The sequence below is a fragment of the Schistocerca serialis genome, chromosome 2 (assembly GCF_023864345.2).
Source record: "Schistocerca serialis cubense isolate TAMUIC-IGC-003099 chromosome 2, iqSchSeri2.2, whole genome shotgun sequence".
Taxonomy (NCBI): domain Eukaryota; kingdom Metazoa; phylum Arthropoda; class Insecta; order Orthoptera; family Acrididae; genus Schistocerca; species Schistocerca serialis.
In genome coordinates, this window is record NC_064639.1 from 41,733,791 (window position 1) to 41,754,089 (window position 20,299).

Below are 20,299 nucleotides of genomic sequence, written 5' to 3' on the forward strand. Positions count from 1 at the left end.
ACAAGTGCTCAATATGTGCCGCCTTGTTGATTCTGCAGTTATCAACTCGATAATGAAGTTCTTCCCATGTTCGATGCAAAATGTCCCTATCAGCCTGTTCAAAAGCGCTGTTGATTCGAGCTCACAGTTCTCCTAGGGTCGTTGGTAGAGAAGCCATCAATACTGAATCTTTGACATATCCTCGCACAAAAAGATCGCAAGGGGGTAGGTCGGGAGAGCGTGGAGGCTCGACATGCACTGCTACCTGTTTAAGAATTGGCTGACATCATGATGGAGGTGGAGTGGAACATCATCCAGTTGGTAGATGAAGTCCATACTGTCGGTCTCCATTTGCGGCATGAACCAATTTGGCAGCAGAAAAGAAAGGACCAGTGAGAGTGAACAGAACACATTAACTTTTCTGAATCTCGAATGTGCTGCACCGCAGCGTGGGGATTCTCTGTCCCCCAAACTGTGCACGTTCACTGTGCCATGCACAAGAATTACTGATTCAACACTGAAGATGAATGTTTCGCAAAACCCAGTTCCTTCCAGAATCTGTTGCAGCTTTGCCGAAAATCCAAAGCGTCTAACTTTATCACCGAGAATCGGATCTTTTAGCAATTGTAAACGCTAAGGCTTCAGTTTGACTCGCTCGGTTGTAGTATACTGAGCTCCGCGCTTGCCCTGTGCGTCGATTTCTGTGGGCTACGTGTGAAACTCTCCCGCAGGCGGTCAACCATTTCGTCACTCGCTGCACGCCCACCCGTTGATTTACCCTTGTAGAGGCATCCTGAAGCTTTAAAATGCGCACGCCGTCGTCGAATGCAGTTGACAGTCGGCACATTTCTGTTCAACATAGTTCTGAAGTTTCGCTACACTGCTATGGAGGACTGATGTGAATGCATTTCAAGCAGAAATATGCGCATTGTCGGCGCCAGTCGCCATCTTGCTTATCCGCTGTCTGCTGCACTCTCATGACAGAAATCTGAAGTGCGTCTGCAACGATGCAAAACTTTTGTATTTTTTTCTGTATGAGAGTTGATTTTTGTGACAATATTTCGATGAATGTAGCTACAGTGAATTTATGAAATCGCTTCAACCATTTACAATAACCTTGTAATGTAAGTGCTGTCTTCCACAGCAATTTCCTATTTTTCTACGCATTTATGAACTGGTTTGTTTATAAATGTAATAAGCATATATTCACGTTATTGCGTACGTATAGGACGCCTTTGTGTAATTCATCTTATCTTCTTTTTCTTCGAAGTACACGTTATTCTTCAATGATAGTCTGGAGGTTACAAAAATGTCGGAACTAAACAGTTCTGCATTGTTCTGTTTCATATGATTTGAGGTCCTTAGGAATCCTATAGAATGACAAATTTAGTTCTTCATTTTGTTATCGCAACAGTTTAATGCGCTAAGCAGCCTCCTAATTGTGCAGACCACGTTACAAATCAATATAAACGATATTCTCCGGAACCGTTGGATATCATATTGAACACTGTAACTCAGTGGCCGCTTGGAGCGCTGGTGTTGCTGTGAAAAACAAGAAGGAGGAATCATGTCGTGACTGTATGAGTTTAGCATGTGTTCTATCGTGTTTCAGCCAGTGTCTATATGTACATGCGTTCGAGACAGCAGGACGTATAGGGCACGGGGTGTTTGACGTCCGCGACGTTCAAGAAAACGTGAAGATCGGAAAGTTACATACCCTGAAAAACAGGGCAGGCGGTGATTTGTGCCCTGTGCAACTCGTCAATACTATAGATGCGTGGGCAGGAACAGACTCATATGGCCAAACACTTAGCCCGACTTCTTGATAAGTACTGTTTCTGTGCGAAAAATAACATACGCTGTTGGAAAAACGTTAGACTTGCAGGAAGAATGGTTATTGTTTACTCATGGCTGGACACCATTTCCGTTTCACACCTCGTAGGCAGTACCCACGACACAGGTCGGATGAGCGATGGATTGGTCGAAAAGGACCAGTAAATAGGCCTCCCCATTCAGGTGACATTAATTACTAAGTCTTCTGGTTATGACGACATTCAACGGCGTTACTTTATTTCACAATCATCAACAACGCTTACACGAAGTAAGAACGTGTTTTCCATACGTTCGGTGAAATACAAGGGCAGCCACGTTATAAATGAATAGTCTCTAGGCGAGGTAAACTATTGTAGAGGCACCACAGTGAAGTTAATTAGATATTAAAACGTATTTGAAGCTAGTAATGATGATTAAATAATTAATTTTTACTTTAATTTATGGATAAAAAGCAGACAGATGTTGCAGCCTTGCCTTCCCATTTGGCGGTTGAAACCCATGGCCGAGCTAACGAGAAGCTGTAGCAGTGGTGCAACACAAGGAACCACAGGAAGGCCGAGCTGACACGTCGGAAGGCAATGCCCTGCTTACCAGGGCTAGAATACTGCTGGCACGGCAAGGTACGGGAGTGGCAGTGGTGACCTGGATTACGACACGCCCAACCCTGGCACCTCGCCACTATCGGGGCTTGCATATTGCAGCATGAAACCCTGTCAAAACAGGGATGGGTAAGGCCTCGTGAATACCACATTTTCCCGCTATGCAGGGTCTGTCACTGCCTGCAGCCCGCCACAAGATGTGCCCCACGACAGTCTTCAGCGTGCTACGGAACTATGGCTGTGCTAAAGTGCAAATTCTGGCGGGAGCTGAACTTGGCCATCCAGCTGCAGATGCGCCTACTCGCTGGCTGCAGTTGGCTTCACGGCGCCACAGTACGGTACCAGGGTGAATACGAATAATTACATCCGCCGCCCTGACACCTGTTACACAACAATCATCTCCAGTATAGAGGCATTGTCAATAATTGGTGTAGGTCGTAATTGCACTTAATTAAGAAGTTAGTAGTTTTCGACAATATGACGTGCTCAGTTGTAAGACAGCCCTTTCTGGAAAGTTTGAACGGTTCTTCGTGCATGAGTACACCAGAGAGCTCCCAGTGAAGCTTTCTATCCATTAGAAGAAGTCATTGTGTGACAAACTGTCGTAACCGGGCTGCCTGTAAAAGATGAATCAAATGAGCACAGTTAGATTGGCTGCGCATAGTAGGGCCCTCTGCACAGTCAGTCACTTTCTTCGAAACCCTCCATAGCAAAAGGTCTACATCCCTGAGAACCGAGTCAAAACTCATTTCCAGGACCGGTAAAGTCAGTGTCCAGACCCATCGCCCATTCAGACATTTTAACTGGTGTGCAGCAGGCATCAGGTTAAAGTGCAGCAGACGGCATGGATTAAAGGACTTATATACATCAAAGCTGAGAAGTAAACTGAATCAGACTGCAAACGTTTTTTTTTTTTTTCAGTCAGTAGTGGAACGCGTAATGTGTCTCATACGTCACTTTTCCACCGGTGTTTTTGGATTTGCGCCTTTCACTGACAGAGGGGTCGCAACGATAATACACTGGACTCTACTCAGGGAGAACATCGGTTCCAAGCGCAATCCCGCCACTCAGGATTCAGTTCTCCGTGCAGTCCCTAAATACACTACTCAACACAGACAAAGTGTCACTCTTTGGAAAACCCATCATTGTCTTCCTTTGCAACGCATGAGATTGGAATCCTTCCAGAAGGGTGTCACCCTCTGACGTCATCCTCGTGCTCAGCGAATCTTCAGGTAGCAAGGTGCCGACACATGCGAAAGAGGCCAGAGCACGGAGGTGCGTGTGTGAAGTGAGTTGTTAGGTTGAAGATTTCACATCGCCACAACTCCGCCAAACGCCACCGTGTACGAGTCACACAACGGGCAGGGAGGCCGTCACACATACTCTTACCAGCCATTCAACCCTGCTTTTGATGACTCTGCACTACAGGCCAGAACCGAACCGTTCAACGTTGAAATCAAGCGATTTTCTAGGGGGTAGCCGAGGAAAAACTCTCAGACACGCCGCCACTCGGAATCGACATGAAAAGTCCTCTGGGGGTGGCGTGAAGGGCTCCAATGAAACCTCCCTTTCCCTTGGCACCTCATTTCCCAAACATATCACGGTCTAAACTGACGATTGACTGTGCGATAAGCAACAGGACCACGTTCTTGATAACGTTTGACAAAGCTGACCCGGCGGATGATTCGAGGCGTAAAAAAAAAAGAGGGGTGTGGGGATGAGGGTAACAGAGTGTGGGCCGACCTTGCCATTGTGTGACACTTCCACAGTGGCATTGCCGGAACGGGGTGAAATGTGGTGCTAACATACCACTGACCCAGGTTACACCTGACGTGAAATTCTGACCTGTAGCCTTTTTTCTCGCATGTGTTGGCACCTTGATATTTGTAGCTTTGCCAGGCCTTGAGGCTGACCTCTTAGGGCGAGACGCTATGGCATCATTGCAGAGGAAGGTTGTAGGCACATGCTGACATGTTCTTTACTGTGAACACCTACGTTTGAAATTATATTTTTTACACGATCATATGAGTCCACTGGACTTATTATTGCACTGAAGGTGATCACTGTGTGGTTGAAGTTGATATGCAGTAATAAAAAATAAACGGTTTCATATTTCTACTACCAATGCTAAATTTTCCCTTATTTGTAACACTAGTTGTGTGGTCGTTGTGCAGAAACCTCCTAGTGGAATCCAGTTTCATAAATTAACAAACATAGACAAACACTCTGCTAATTTTTAATGACAAAAGAAAGTACCAGCTGCTACCGTTAGAGTACGTGATATCCAGTACTATAAACACTAACCTTTCACATCATACATGTTCTGCTATTACATGCTGAACAATTTTTGATCAAACTGCTGATCAGTTGCGCGTTTCCTCTCGGCTTATGGCTTATAAATTGCATCCGGCACGTCCAAAGCATTAGGCCAGCAGGAATCTGCAAAAACAACAGATTCCGTTTCCCTGTATACATCTTCTCCATGAAGACAATATTCTGATGAAATCTCTCGCCATATTCGTTAGAAACTGCTCCGCAAAGCTCAGGGAACAAGCCGAGGTGGACATCAAATGTGCAGTCAAGCTTTTCACAACATGGCATCAGTTCATTCACAGAATAGTTACATTTTTGTGCTCCTTCATTATCTAAGAAATAGGAACAAACATTTTTTGATTGTCCCATGCAGCCTTCTCATTGCTCTGTAACAATTCACAAAACTGTCTAGCTCTGAAAAGCTGAAGAAACTGTAGGGCAAAAAAGATACCGACTTTTGAGTCGCCCAGTAGTGGGAATTTTTTCCTTGCTTGCTTTTAGATCTCGCCTTTATGATTCACTTTCTCTACATTTTTTTCATTAACTACATAAAAATCTCTTTACAAAAACACATAAAGACAAATTACAGTTACTATCATCTGCGATACTAAACGAAGTAAGGTACCGAAATTGAATTCATATAATCTGATTGTACGAGTCTTATAGTGTTTCGTTGTTGTCATATGCAACAACAATATATCCGCTGAAAACACATTTCTTCTATTTATCTGTAAGGATGACAACCGCTCTAAAACAAAAAACAGAGTTAAGTTTCATTTTCTCAGAGGAACTGGTAAGATTTTTCACTTCTCCAGTGCGTTATGTTTCTTGTCCTTGTCCTGTACGAGATTTTGTTCCTTCGTCTACAGGGCCTTAACACCTAACGTTACTTGTTTTCGAGCAGTGGATGAACGCTATACTTCGTGCATCGCTTATGATGAGTAGAAGAGATGTCCAACTATTTTTAGACTATTACCCAATACTAAAATGCTTCCGACTACCAACTCAACATAATGAAAGCAATGCACTCGTTATTATTCTTTAAAAAGAATCCACATTTAATATGTATTTTAAACTATGTTGTTTTCACAAAAACATATTTCCTAGTATGTAAATGGGTACTACGGTCTGACGCTAGTTACAATTAATAGCAATTGTTAAACATTCTGTATTTCTACGATATTACTATTATTATAGACGATAAGTTCAGTTTGGACGAAATCTCGCTATTTAATACAATAAGGTATGACGCAAGTAATATTACGCAGCGATAATATTGAACCTAATATCTCTTAAGAGTAAGCATGCAGATCTATCAAATGTTTGGATTGCGCCGTATGCTATGGTTATAGAAGCAGTATGAACGTTGCAGGGAGTAATATATGTAGCCATCTGACGTATGGATGTCCTACGTGGGAGCAACTATTAATTACAGGTTCGTTTGAGATGTAACGCCAGAAAACGGTTGATATTAAAGACTGTCCGAGGCTCTGGAATAGAGACGCCCAATTCTTTCAGAGGATAGTTAAGCTTAGATACCGGATTAGAACGGCGTATCAGTGGCTAATTACCATGTTATCTCCGTGACATGTACTACTTAATTTATGACATGTGTACGACATGGAAGGTTGTTACAGACTTCTGTTTAAAGTATGCGTAAACGCGCCTCAGTCGCAGTTAAGGAAGTACTTCAGTTTCGACTACCAGTTGCATTTGTCGGTCATCGTCACCTGATCTGTAGAACAACATAAGAGAGACACCTATCAAGACATGTAGTTACCCTCAAATACCATTGTAACGTAATAATCAAATCGCATATTATATGAGTACACAAGCTAACGATCAAATATATCTCGTATTCCAGAACTGAGCCAGCAGATAGCGGAAACGAGCAGCAGAAACCGATATCACGTCTCTAAAAAAATGTTAATACTAAAGAGAAAAAGTTTTAATGATTATTGATTATTACTACTGGTTATTATTTACTTTTACATACTTAAAATTCATTAATACACTCCTGGAAATTGAAATAAGAACACCGTGAATTCATTGTCCCAGGAAGGGGAAACTTTATTGACACATTCCTGGGGTCAGATACATCACATGATCACACTGACAGAACCACAGGCACATAGACACAGGCAACAGAGCATGCACAATGTCGGCATTAGTACAGTGTATATCCACCTTTCGCAGCAATGCAGGCTGCTATTCTCCCATGGAGACGATCGTAGAGATGCTGGATGAAGTCCTGTGGAACGGCTTGCCATGCCATTTCCACCTGGCGCCTCAGTTGGACCAGCGTTCGTGCTGGACGTGCAGACCGCGTGAGACGACGCTTCATCCAGTCCCAAACATGCTCAATGGGGTACAGATCCGGAGATCTTGCTGGCCAGGGTAGTTGACTTACACCTTCTAGAGCACGTTGGGTGGCACGGGATACATTCGGACGTGCATTGTCCTGTTGGAACAGCAAGTTCCCTTGCCGGTCTAGGAATGGTAGAACTATGGCTTCGATGACGGTTTGGATGTACCGTGCACTATTCAGTGTCCCCTCGACGATCACCAGTGGTGTACGGCCAGTGTAGGAGATCGCTCCCCACACCATGATGCCGAGTGTTGGCCCTGTGTGCCTCGGTCGTATGCAGTCCTGATTGTGGCGCTCACCTGCACGGCGCCAAACACGCATACGACCATCATTGGCACCAAGGCAGAAGCGACTCTCATCGCTGAAGACGACACGTCTCCATTCGTCTCTCCATTCACGCCTGTCGCGACACCACTGGAGGCGGGCTGCACGATGTTGGGGCGTGAGCGGAAGACGGCCTAACGGTGTGCGGGACCGTAGCCCAGCTTCATGGAGACGGTTGCGAATGGTCCTCGCCAATACCCCAGGAGCAACAGTGTCCCTAATTTGCTTGAAGTGGCAGTGCGGTCCCCTACGGCACTGCGTAGGATCCTACGGTCTTGGCGTGCATCCGTGCGTCGCTGCAGTCCGGTCCCATGTCGACGGGCACGTGCACCTTCCGCCGACCACTGGCGACAACATCGATGTACTGTGGAGACCTCACGCCCCACGTGTTGAGCAATTCGGCGGTACGTCCACCCGGCCTCCCGCATGCCCACTATACGCCCTCGCTCAAAGTCCGTCAACTGCACTTACGGTTCACGTCCACGCTGTCGCGGCATGCTACCAGTGTTAAAGACTGCGATGGAGCTCCGTATGCCACGGCAAACTGGCTGACACTGACGGCGGCGGTGCACAAATGCTGCGCAGCTAGCGCCATTCGACGGCCAACACCGCGATTCCTGGTGTGTCCGCTGTGCCGTGCGTGTGATCATTGCTTGTACAGCCCTCTCGCAGTGTCCGGAGCAAGTATGGTGGGTCTGACACACCGGTGTCAATGTGTTCTTTTTTCCATTTCCAGGAGTGTATAAATAGCGGCTGATGTATCTTCATTGGGTTCGAGTCTATACACGTGACGTACCGTGTACTAACTTGACACAGGACTATTTCACTGAATTTTGTAATGAGCTGTTACAATTAATAATGCTTTCTGCCTTCGCTAACGTAAGAACATCAGGGGATAACACGCATCTGTGGCTAGCCGTAACACACTACGTCGCAGACAGACACTATAATACATCTGAAATACCTCACAAAAATTAAATAGCGAACAGTCTGGGTTAACTTCAGTTCCCATTTACTTTCTCTCAAACTGTTTAACTGAGAAAATAATTGTAATTATTACTTACACTTAGCCAGGACAGCAACACAAAAAGTTATTTAAAGACCACTACTTGCAAAAAACCATAAATTATTGGCTGCACCAGGTCCACCTAGCCCTGTGAAAGAATGTCTAAGTATCTGTTCCGCTGATATGAGCGCCGCTGGAAAGAAAAAGTTTAAATTCAATTTTGGTACTCAATTACGGCTAACTGGTCGACGATGCGCTGGTAGATTGTTTTTCCGTGGGCCCTCCATGAATGCTGTAACAATGCAAGTATTTAACACAGGGCACAAAAAACTGCAGAGTAAAGGCATGAAATATCCAGCTTTAAGAATTATCAACTTTAACAAGTAATTCATTCCATATACCGTTACGGACTACGAAAGGTGTTATCACACCTTCGAAAACACGAGAGACTAAGAACAAGTGATCAGGAGCGTACATACTATTTACAAAGTGATTTATACTTCGCTAACTAGGCCCGGATCTGGGGGAGGGGGGGGCAAACCCGGGTATCTTCCCCAGGCGGCAATTTCAGGGGTCACCAAATTCATACTCCTGATGGAGAAAAACTTGTTTTATAAAGCGCCTAGCATCCAGCGCATGTTGGTCTATCGGTTACACATATGATTTTGAATAAAAGTTATTATAATTATTAGTGAAATTCGTAGATACATACTACTAGAGTGGAAATAAACGACTAACAAGAATAACGGGTAAGAAAGATTACATACGAGTATTATCTTCTCGATGTATCCAAGAAAATGAAATTTTGTCGGAAACTTTCGCCATATCGCTACACTACTAAGGGTCAGTCTCTGGTTAGCAGCCGCTTAAGTTCTGTTCTCGGAATAGACCGGAAAGGGCGTTGTACATACACGTAATAACGCGTAACCGGAGAATAAACGTGGAGTAACTGAGCCGGTGATTCTGGCAGCGAAGTTAAGCGGAAGGTAAGTTTTGACAATGGCAGCAATATTTACAGAATTATTTATGACAAGGTAGTTCTTTATAACGCGGAAGGACAAAAAACTGAGAACATCACATAAATTATATGGAAGGTCATGACGATTCCTAATTTGTATGAAAATTTCTTCCTGCTACTACCACATTTCTATCTCATGTCTGGGGCCTATGAATAAAACGTGAAACTATTTCCCAACGAAAAACTATTTGCTTGTTGTAGGCCTAACAGGTATTTGATAAAGGTACTTGTGAATTATACTCTGTCGTGTTATTTCTGTCAATCAAGCAGATAAAAATGACCATTGTGTCAAAACAGTCTCGCCTATTTGGAACGTGCTGCAATATTAGAAAGGCCTATTTTGGTTTATCTAGCAGACAATGGTAATATAGACGTAATAAAATCGCGAGAGCACGCCAGTCTTGGGTACTATAAGTACTAACAGCTTTATATACGACATTTTGATTTTTCATGTAGCAAAACTTTTGACGAATTTTGACGAGGTAATAGATTCTTTCGCAGAAAGGAAAGTTCGTCGTGTAAAGCTGTAGCGAGATTAGTGGGGAAAAAATGCTGGGATATGAGGATTGAAGAAGCGTGTGCTGTCTTACTTGTCTCTTGTCTTTACTGGTTTTATGTTTTGTATATTAACTTTTATGTCACAAGAAAGAGAATGTTATTAGCTAATAGGCAATAAAGAATGCAGATTTTCTGAATTTCTCGAATTCAAAACTAATTCCACACAGTATTAATTGTGAGTTTTTTAAGGGGTGTAGGATGTCAAACCGGCCGACTGGGAGCAGGAAAGACATTTTAGCTTCCATTGTCCTGAATACAGGTTTGATTGCTTCCATTACAAAATATGCGCATTTGAATTCCACACAGCTAAGAACAATCACGGACGGTAGAAGAGTACCGTGTGAAGAGGCTTCGAACTACACTTTGGCACACTTAAGACCTAATAACATTTTTTACATTTCCTCGAACATATATGGCTTATATAACAACCTCATAAGAAAGATGCGCGTTACAAAATGTACATATATTTGAAAAATCGATTTTTTTAAATTTTTGTCGTCCTATCTCAAACGGTGGTGTGGGAGGGAGGGAAAGGGGGGCGGCCGTTATCAAGTTTTTGTCCCGGTTAGGAAATGTAGATCCGAATCTGCCGCTAACAGCATACTTCCTGTCACACTTCCCCGATGAAGTCTACCCTCTTTTGAGTCATCTATCCAGTGCTTAAACTATCCATGAAGTTCTTTAACATAGCGGAAGAAAAATATAGAAAAGGCCTTCCGTTCCCACTTGCATTCTGGTACACTGCAGAAGTAGAGGAAGTTCACAAACATCGTGACACAGCAATAGCTTCAGAGTGCCTCACTACGCAATTTAACGTAATCTAGTGAGCTGACTTAAAACCGCCAGTAACACAAACTAAATGCTAATCTGATACTGGTTTGAATGCCACACCGCTCTGCCACTCACATCCTAAAAATGGCTCTAAGCAGTATGGGACTTAACATCTGAGGTCATCAGTCCCCTAGACTTAGAACTACTTAAACTGAACTAAGCTAAGGACATAACACACATCCATGCCAGAGGCAGTATTCGAATCTGCGACCGTAGCGGTCGCGTGGTTCCAGACTGAAGCACGTAGAACCGCTCGGCCACAGCGGCTGACACTTACAGTCCTATTATAGCTTAATGCATAACTCATCAAGTAAATCAAGGAGAAACACTTAGCAAAAAATCTGCAGCAGGAAAAGGTTTTCAAGAAGCTGCATGAATGGATCACAGTCATGTTTAGGTGATTTAATTACGCCAATGGGATATATTTACTTAACGTTGTGGTTTTCATGTATACTTTTAAAGGTGAAATAAAATAATGGCGGAACCACCAACTACTAACAAGACCCGGGTTACTACTTTACACCATCCGCGAAGCCTAGCTCGAAATGTTTAGAAGAACTACATTATTGCATGTGGTGGTTAGAACTGCGACAGACGATAAGAATCTCTCGCACACGGTACATGATTTTGAGACAGATTTTTCCGCTTTGTTATTAAACATCTGTCAAGTACTTGAATTTGAGAGCAAACTTCGGAAAGGACACATTCCTTTGAGAAAAAACCCATAGCAGTAATTCTATTATCTTTGGGAGTAAATCCTTGTGGATTGTTTAACATATACATTACATAAAAGATCATATTGATTGCCGACTCATTTAGGGTATTTATTTTCTTTTTTAACGAGCTACTCAGTTTATTTGGATCTCTTACAGAATCTCTGGGATCATGATTCGGAGTTTACAGATTGGTGGACTTATGGTCGATTAGTCATCTGGATCATGCAGTCACCGCGAGTGTGTGTCAACGAATCACGTGGAAAAATGTCAACTGTAACGTCAGTTTTTATCGGCACACATCCGATTCACCTATATCTTTCGTGTATAATGTTCAGCTTTCGATGCATAGTTGTACCGGTTTCAGTTGCCTGGGTTGCAGACTTTGCAGTTCATCCAAAGCCTACTAATATCGGGAATTACAGTCAAGGATTATGCTCACCTAACTACAGAAATGTGCTTACGCTGGGTTTGTTCCCCAGTAAAAAAGAATATCATTTTGCCATGAAAACCGTCATTGCCTACCAGTCCCACTTCGCTCGCCAACGAAACATAGCAGAGCGATGAGAGACAGACGAAGGAAAGTGCATCTACGCTCTTCTCGGTTGAGAGATGTTCCAACCACTTGCTCTCTGATATCTGTATTTGTTCTTTGCAGCCATCTTATGCCTTACGGTTAAGGGTGCATGATTTACAAGAATTATTATCATATTTACGTACAATTGGCGGAAGGTGCGCGAATATGAAGGTTGTCCAACCGAGCCTCGGACCGGGGAGCTTCGTCTCCTTTTCACTTTCATAGTAGAGACCTCTTTATGTATGTATATACGAGTGTGGATCTGCATTTCAGGCCTTTCCCAGGGAGTAGGAGAGGCGGGGGTGGGGGGGTGGGGTGGGGAGGGGGGGTCCACAATGGACGAGGCCTGCAGCGTTGCAGCCAGAAAACACATAAATCAAAATTTAAACTCGGGAAAAAAGTAGTGTAACGTGCAATTCTCCTGCTCACATTCAGATCGTCAGCTTCGACGTGTTGGTACGTTGTACCATTCCATATATGATCGTACATGTGTCAGGAGCGTAGTGGGTTGTATCATCCCCAGGTACAGGGAAGGGAGGATTGTTGATCACCCAGCGCAAAAAGATGGCAAACCTCCAACAATACGTGGGCGAACGTTCGAAAACACTGTGAGCTTCCTGTAAATGGCACCAAAAATCAAGAGTGGATTGTCGGGCTAGGTGACAGCTTGACCTCGGAACCATGTAATCTGATGGTGCTCAGCTGAGGGGAGCACGGAGGTTGCACGGCAATATACATTGTATTAGTAATCTGACACCGTGGTCCGTAGTGCATCTAAGGTGGTCCTCCTCGGTTTTGTCGCAAGGTCAACTTGTGCAAAGAGGCTAAGCAGCCAGACCGATACTATGATTTCTTTGGTTGTGGAGAAATTTGCCGTTGACAATGTGATACCAAGTTCCCTGACGTCAGACGGAAGGAAACGTGTATGGACAGTCTTGCACACCGTCAACCACTGGTTTCCAAAGAGAGCACTCAATCTGATAAAGTCAGCTTGCTTAACGGCTTGTGTGCTGGGTATAACAAAATGTGTCGCCAAGTATGATCTTCCTGGCATTAATGAGATATGAAATGAAAATCATCCACCAACGTGGTGAGAAGCTGAGAGTGTGGTGCTTCAGATGGAGGACACAATTGCTGCACCTTGTGTGACCGACTGCTAAGGAAAACAACTCGGAATAGTAACAAGGCACACCTTTTATGGAAGGGCGGCATCAACGTATGACACCCTGAAGACGTCGTGAGCCATGTTGTTGATCATGTTAGTATTGAGCGTTGCGGATCTAACTTCTTCAGAAGCGGTGGATGATTGCATCTATGTAGGATGGTGGCGGAAATTCTGGCCGAGGTGTCGGTTAGTTCTAGACGTAATCAGTCCATACCCCCATGTAGGGGACTGTGCTGTATCAATATGGTATTCTCTGAAGAGCTGAAGAGGAAGGAGGATCGTGTGATGGCTGTGTGGAGACTGTCCAATGGGGGAACGTTTACAGTTGTCATTGAGCAAAGATAACCGTCACGCAAGGCTATTAGTTGCTGTTACTGATGGCTGACTTTATGATGTATGATCCTGCCAGAGAGGATCAATGTTGTCGTGGGTGCGAAGATCGCCAGGCCCTGTGTGTTACTGACGGCAGTCCTTTTATCAGTGTGGTGGTCATTGTTTTCGAAAGTGTTCCGCCATAACAGGCAATGGCAAAGAGATATGATGTTCTGGGTGGAGCGCCGCCATGGGGAGGTGTGACTCTTTCTTCTGCGTGCTGGGGCATAAGACTGTAAGGCGGCGTCCTCGTTGTGAGTGACCAACATGACTTCTGATGGGTAGTGAGGAGGCGCATGGTGCTGGTCGAGATAGCCATGCAACGGTCTGAGAGTCGTTATCGTTGTGGTTACTTTCTTGGTGGTTGGCGGTAGTATGTCCATAACAGCAAGTTGCGCAACACGTCGCTGAATGCATTCAGACCCTGCATAATAGTTCACTATCTCCGATCTGGAGGTAGGAGGATACGTAGCTCCAAAGTTCAGGATATATTCTCAACCGTACCCACTTTTCGGCTACGTATACGATGACCGTACCATAGGGTCAGAAGACTCTGACGACAGCGACCACAGGGCGTTCGAACGGTAGTTCGAAAACTCTGATCGTTCTGACACCATGACCAGTGTGGTCTATGGTGAAGTTTCCTACATTGCAGAAGCATAGTCTACACGATGTGTCCTGCGTGGTCAACCACTTTGACATAGACAGTCCTGCTGACTGTAGAAAGATAGTCGGACGATCGGCGGTATCTTTGCTGCACCACACAGGGATCGTTCAACAATGAGTGCATTGGAACAGGAGGAACTGAGGCTAAAGATGAATTGCAATGACGCTTCATAAAAGCTGTTTACCTTGTGTATCGTTAGATGCGATGTAACATGATTACAGCCACAGTGAACGCAAATACCATCTAACTGTGCCTCAGCTCCCAACTTGGTTGAAATGGTTCAAATGGCTCTGAGCACTATTGGACTCAACACCTTAGGTCATAAGTCCCCTAGGACTACTTAAACCTAACTAACCTAAGGACAACACACACACCCATGCCCGAGGCAGGATTCGAACCTGCTCCCAACTTGTCCACAAAGCTTTACTCCAACAGTACATCTTCTACCTTCCAAACTTCGCACTTGTTTCCCAGAAGAGTCTTCTGCTCACATACATTATCCAGTACCTATTGTACTTATGCACAATGAGCTCCTGCTGGTTGGTGTCGAGCAGGGTGACCCTGGAGAGGATGGTTTTGCCGCCCCATGGTTGGCTGTTGTTCGCCCTTATCACCACCTCCAACAGCTCAGGCGTGGTGCATGCTGGTGATACGAGCCGCATTTAGCAATTCGATTCACGTCTGCGGACGAACAGGGGAAGCTGTAAGTGCCAAATCATTGTCACCAAAGCGATCGGAGATTCATCCACCCAGTATGGCCTAATCAGTAGATTTTCGTGTGCAACTAGTAATCTAACATTCCAAGCAGTAATGACCACAGCAGAGGAATATAAATCTTCCTCAAACAGCAGGATGTACATAGAGTTTACGCAGTCACCAACACGAGTCGCGACAGTCTCTTGGACTCAACATCCGCAAAGCCATTTATCCTCTCTAACTGGTCACAGACCCTCTCTTACGTTTATTTTTACATAAAATAACGTTAATTTAAATAACAACTGCAATTCCCAGTCGGTTTCTAGTCTCGAGAGTAGCCTAAGAGCATGAACTAAGCGTTGTCTAAGGAATATAGGAGACGATCGAACTGGCCGACCAGATCATTCACCCCGACTACATGCCTTATGTACATTGCAATCAGTGCTCACCCTGAACGCCGATATCCTAACAGTGAGTTTGCCTGTGGTGGAAAGTGCGCCCAATACTTGTTCCACTGTGGCACTCTCTGACTGGATAGCAACAGGAGTGTATCTTACCACACAGTCCATACATCCTGCAGTACGTAGGGATGACTGCCTGCTACGAGTCGGTGGAAAGTACAGCGTCCTCAACGAGAACAATACATGCACCAGACTGGTCACCAGGGATGTTGATGTCCGCACCGGTGACTCTAACGGCCTCCTGGCTCTTAATGGCGCAGTCTTTAGGATTGCCTGTAATCCATGCAGTCACGAGGGCGAGCCCACCATCTTCACGAGGGTCTCAGCGTAGAAAGGGGCTTCTGACAAGCAAGGTCATAGGTGTCATAAACTGCGGGGTCTGGACTGCCCCACAAACCTTTGCAAAAGTTTCACCTTAACTTTCGTCTGCTACCTCGCCCCCCTTCCCTGGATTACTGCAGCAGGATTCTTTATCTATATCCTGGCCTCCGTCTTTCATTAAATCGGCCACTCCCCAGCGTTATAGCGGCCCTCCAGTTTCGCATGTGCCAGCTTAAGCTATTCTCCGTGCTTTACCAGAGAGCTCGAACCTGTACACCACCATCTTTTTCCAGAGGAAGATGGTTCAACGACCACAGGTAGAACAATATGGCAATCGGAGTAGAGACAACCTAAGGGGTGACAGATGTCTACCTATGAGCCCCACGTACGGTCATACTGAAGACGTATCGTAACCATGGTAGGGAACGTTCCCTGTGAGAGTGGTTAGTGTCATAGAATGCAATTATGGCAGCGTGTACATCGCTGTTTACTGTGCAAACGGCAGTTTGTGGAAATACCTTTTGGTTATGCTATGGGCATCATCAGCTTCAGTGCAGGAAATGCAGAATGATGCTGAGATAAAGGTACGGGCATTGTCTGTGACTAACAGCCTGCTCGACGCAAAGGCTACAAACATTGATAGGAGGCAGTTTATCGTAATATGGGAAGCAACCAGCGAAACCACTTTATTCGTACACTCACACAAACGTATAGGGACTGTCGTCTTGCGAGCATGGCAGTTCTTCCACGTAACATACATTCTTTCCATGGGCTGATTAACTACTCCAGTTGTGAGGCATCCATAGCGAGAATTTGATGCTGTCTTGCAACACATCATACACCCTGATATGGAGTGTTCCCAAATTCTCATTCTTTTCTTGAAGATTCCCAAGTAACCAGCCAGATGATTTTTCTGGAACTGTTTAAAACAAGAGGGACGGAGTCCATGGGTGGCACTGTTTTATGACCACGGCTTCCCTGAGTGAAGCAATATGAAATATGCCCCTTTATGAAATGTGGCCTAGCAGCTACCTCTTTATCAAAGTTTGCAGGCTTTTGTGGCCGTTGTCACTGAAGTTAAAATCTTCTGGGTTATTACGCCGAGTCATATTTCTTCTAAATGACCGACGTTTCGACCCCTCTGCTTGGGATCTTCCTCAGGATCTTGTGGTCACTACTGCTAGAACGACTTCGATCTGCTTAGCTCTGGGCAGGCTTCTGGTGTTTCCCGACGTCTTTAAAAAGGAGAGCACGCTCAGTTAATACAGAGCAAAGTCGATAAGCTGAGGCGTTCAATTTATTGGTTTCAGATGTCTTTTCGTCCAGGAAATATACGACATTACAGTGCCTGTGTTGTTCAGAAGAATTCCTTCTGACACAGGTATCTAGTTTCAAGTGAGCAGAAGACACGTGAAGCACGTGGAACAGGCTGCCTCCTACTGGTAGACGGACGGCTGTGACACACGCAAAAGCGATCCGTCGAAGCTACGTTCGTCCTGCCACTATTGAGGGTTCTTTCATTTTTCTAGGAGATGGCTCATCAAACTACAATGTATGGACTTTACGTAAGAGATTTACGGTCCCATCAGAGGCTGGGCAACCTGTGAGAGCAGCCATGTCATATACCAGGTCTGCTGCAATAATTGCTGAGCTGTTTATACTGGTATGACTACCAACCAGGTGGACCCCAGGAAGAAAGGCCAGCGCCAACCTGTGGCCTACAGCAAGGTAGATCACCCTGTGCCAAAACATGCAAGTGAACACGAAAAGCTTGATTTCAATGGTTGCTTAACCATCTAGGCCACCTGGACTCACCTATGGTAACCTACTGTCCCACACCTCCAAGCAACAGTTCCTGCCCCCTCTGCCCCGTCACCTCCTCCCTATCCTTATCCCCACACTCTCTTTCTATGCCTATGCCAACACACCATCTTCCCCATTCCCCACTCCGCTCGTTTTCCGCTTCCCGTTCCCAGCCCCTTCCCACATCCAAGCCCCACAGCTTCCCGACGCTGCAACTGTTGGTTGTCTAGAACGTGCACACTCCATCTTAGAGCGCTCTTCTTTCTCTCCACCTGTACCCTGCTATCCCTACCCTTTCCCGCCCCTCCAGACTGCTGCTTCCATTCCATGTCCCAGTTGCATTCCGGTGTGAGCTGCCAGAGGTGGCCCGTGTGAGGTGTGGTTGCTTGTGTGAATGAATGTGTGCATTTCTTTCTTGGCTGCAAGCTAAATATGAAACTGCCTCTTTATTGTGTCTGATTGCAGCTCATTACGTCATCATTATTGTTAGCAGCGTTCTTTTTCCCTTATATCGTTGATATTCCAACCTGGAACTTCCATTATTTGGAAGATTTACTTTACTTTGACACAGATCTTAGCCACAGGATTTCTTGATAAGTCACTTCTGTTCTTGGCTATTGTAACATCAGTTGATGTACAGATTAGCAGACTGTTCTCTTGGAGTACAATCTTTCACATTTAAATGTCCAAGTCCATCAGAAATTATCACGTTGGTCCTTGACTACGATGATGTCTCCCTTAGATGAACTCACGTACAGTGCAAGGGCACTGTTGTTGTTGAAACTTCCTGGCAGATTAAAAGTGTGTGCCCGACCGAGACTCGAACTCGGGACCTTTGCCTTACGCGGGCAAGTGCTCTACCAACTGAGCTACCGAAGCACGACTCACGTCCGGTACTCACAGCTTTACTTATGCCAGTACCTCGTCTCCTACCTTCCAAACTTTACAGAAGCTCTCCTGCGAACCTTGCAGAACTAGCACTCCTGAAAGAAAGGATATAGCGGAGACATGGCTTAGCCACAGCCTGGGGGATCTCATTACTGTTGTTGTTGTTCCTCGAATGTCTACCGTATATCATTTCGGTCAGCCATGAGCCCTTTCTAAAGTCTGTGACATCGATTCTTGTTGCCGACTTTGTGGTGGCACTGTGATTTCTAGACATTACCATAAAGTCACTGAATTACTTCCCTTACATGCTCAAGATAATCGTCAACACTTTCACAAAAATTAACCAGTACGTCAAGATAGCGACAATACCTAACATCTGAAAAATGCTTCGTATAAAATTCTAGAAAGGCTATTGGTCCCACAGATAGCACAGACTGGACTACGTTGTGCTCATAAAGATCCGAATCTGTGGCCAAAACCATGATTGGCTTTGATTGTTTAGCTGACGGAATCTGGTGACATGCTTGATTAAGGTCGAGAGAAATAAAAATTTTTGAGTTCTGTAACCAAGTCAAACTCAAGTACAGGCAGACATTAGTATTGGCATTGATGTTTTCAATTATTACATATTCATTGTGTTATGGCCAGTTTCATTCGATGAAAATCTCCAGGTTGCCAGTTTTAGAGTGCGTGCTTCCGTGTGTGTGTGTGTGTGCGTGTGTGTGTGTGTGTGTGTGTGAATAGTTAACGGTCCAAACTGCTGAGGTCATCGGTCCCTAGACGTACACACTATTTCAACTAACTTATGCTAAGAACAACACACACACCCATGCACGAGGGTGGACTCGAACCTCTGCGGGAAGGCCGCGCAGTCCGTGACAAGGCGCCTAAAACCGCGTGGCAACTCCGCACGGCCAGGTTTAGTCTTATGCAGTGAAATGCAAGGGCTCCTTATTTTGTGTAGTCAGTTAAATAATCAGCAACCAGCTGTATGAAAGAAACGTAGTTTCTGAACCAGTTTCAAGCATTTCGTTTTGTTCTTCCGAAGGTTATAATTACTACATTACTTGACCGCATCAGTAATATGATACATGCAGCGTATTTCTGTGGTCATTTGGCGCTATTAACCTTCTGAAGAAGGGTACTAAATGTCTGAAATCGGTTAATGAAATTAAATTTCTTTTAGGCAGCTTGTTCCTGATTATAACACGTTCAAAATGGCTCTGAGCACTATGGGACTCAACTGCTGAGGTCATTAGTCCCCTAGAACTTAGAACTAGTTAAACCTAACGAACCTAAGGACATCACAAACATCCATGCCAGAGGCAGGATTCGAACCTGCGACCGTAGCGGTCTTGCGGTTCCAGACTGCAGCGCCTTTAGCCGCACGGCCACTTCGGCCAGTATAACACGTTCCATTCACCAAATATGGAGCATTACATTTCTCCATTTTTTAATCCATAATATTAGCAGAGGGTGCTGATTGGCATAACAGGCGTTTTACACCAATTATATTTCATTTAATTGTGCTTAAGGCGACAGCACGTAAGTCCGGCTTTAGTACATGACAGTGAAGCTCCTAGTGTTTCCGTTAGTACAGGCTACTCTGCAACTGTGACAAGTGCTGTATTGTTCAACGTTTGTACTGGAAATATATATAAATCATTTTTATGTTTGCTATATTACAAACACAGTCCTTCTCGCTAGCTGCACCGTCAGTTCGGCGAATTGCTAATCGAAGGGGCCCGAATTCAATTCCCGGTTGGGTCGCAGACTGAGTGTTGTGCTGTCATTATGCTCTTATCAT

General features: G+C 44.8%; 1 non-coding gene across 1 annotated transcript; it reads right to left on the reverse strand.

The window, feature by feature from the left end:
- Nucleotides 1-18,409: 18,409 nt before the first annotated feature.
- On the reverse strand, nucleotides 18,410-18,484 carry Trnat-cgu (transfer RNA threonine (anticodon CGU)). Its single transcript has one exon. It is a non-coding gene; the product is annotated as a tRNA-Thr (tRNA).
- Nucleotides 18,485-20,299: the final 1,815 nt, after the last annotated feature.